Raw genomic sequence first — 711 nt, forward strand, 5'->3', positions numbered from 1 at the left:
CGGGTACCGCGGTTACACGTAGATGGATCCATCGACTGACATGATGACATGATGATACGAAAGTCACAGCTAATGAACGGAATTCAAATTAAGATTTTAACACGTATATGCTGATACGATGATACATGCTATTACCATGTTTTGACAGGTCACGGTTACGCATACGATATGATAACATGATGAGACATGTTTTGACACGTTACGATTTTACACGACACGTTCATGTTCATGTTTTTAAGCTCATGAAATGTATGTTTATTATGTTATTTTTCACTGTTGTGTGCTACGTATATGTTCTTGCTATTACTGGTACAGGTGTGTTGAGTCTTTAGACTCACTAGGCGTGTGTGATGCAGGTGATCATTTTGATCAGGGAACCAGAGGTTCCGAAGACTGAGTAGGCAGGCGGCATGTGCGGTGATACGACCCGAGGACCATTATTTTTCCGCATATTGATTCATGTGTTTTGAGAGGAGTTGCTCATTTTTATATGTTGATGATTTTACGATTTTTACACGTTTACGCTTACGTTGATTTTGGATGACATTAGTTATTTTTAAACTGCACTACTTTTATTGGCAAATAAATACGATTATTTTAAATGTCATTTTGTAATTGCGAGCTTTTTTTAAAAAAAAATATTCCGCACTTTTAAAACGGGAGACGTTTCATAATGTCCTATAGGAACATTAAAAGTAGTTTTATAACTTT

The sequence above is a fragment of the Primulina huaijiensis genome, chromosome 7, assembly GCF_012295235.1.
Source record: "Primulina huaijiensis isolate GDHJ02 chromosome 7, ASM1229523v2, whole genome shotgun sequence".
Classification (NCBI taxonomy): Eukaryota; Viridiplantae; Streptophyta; class Magnoliopsida; order Lamiales; family Gesneriaceae; genus Primulina; species Primulina huaijiensis.